This window comes from Mandrillus leucophaeus, unplaced genomic scaffold (genome assembly GCF_000951045.1).
Source record: "Mandrillus leucophaeus isolate KB7577 unplaced genomic scaffold, Mleu.le_1.0 Scaffold463, whole genome shotgun sequence".
Lineage (NCBI taxonomy): Eukaryota > Metazoa > Chordata > Mammalia > Primates > Cercopithecidae > Mandrillus > Mandrillus leucophaeus.
The window spans coordinates 306156-306874 of NW_012104954.1; positions in this window are offsets into that span (position 1 = coordinate 306156).

Consider the following 719-nt stretch of genomic DNA (forward strand, 5'->3'; position numbering starts at 1 on the left):
TTTTGTATTTTTAGTAGAGACAGGGTTTCACCGTGTTTGCCAGGATGGTCTCGATCTCCTGACCTCGTGATCCGCCCGCCTCGGCCTTCCAAAGTGCTGGGATTACAGGCGTGAGCCACCGCGCCCGGCCTAATTTTTGTATTTCTAGTAGAGACAGGATTTCACCATGTTGGCCAGGCTGGTCTCGAACTCCTGACCTCAAGTGATCCGCCTGCTTCAACCTCCCAAAGTGTTGAGATTACAGGCGTGAGCCACTGCACTTTGTGAAACCCGTGGTGAAACCCTGTCTCTACCAAAAATACAAAAATTAGCCAGGTGTGGTGGCGCACGCCTGTAGTCCCAGCTACTCGTGAGGTTGAGGAAGGAGAATCATTCAAACCTGGGAGGCGGAGGTTGTAGTGAGCTGAGACTGTGCCACTGCACTCCAGCCTGGGCGACAGAGTGAGACTCTGTCTTAGAAAAAGAAAAAAAACCTCCCAGACTGAAGAGAAGCAGCCCCAGGGGCATGCACCCTCAGCTTCCCCCTCCAAACTGGCTTCATATCTAACCCTCATGGGAGGGAATTTCTGGTCCCAAACAGCATGACAGCACTTTGAACATTCCAGTATCTGTTTATAAGGTAGTGTCCGCAGGGATTTGGAAGGTGTCTGGAGAATGCTTGGAAGGCAGCGAGCTAACTTCAGTGGCCTCCCCCAGCCAGCAGCACGAAGGGGTGAAAG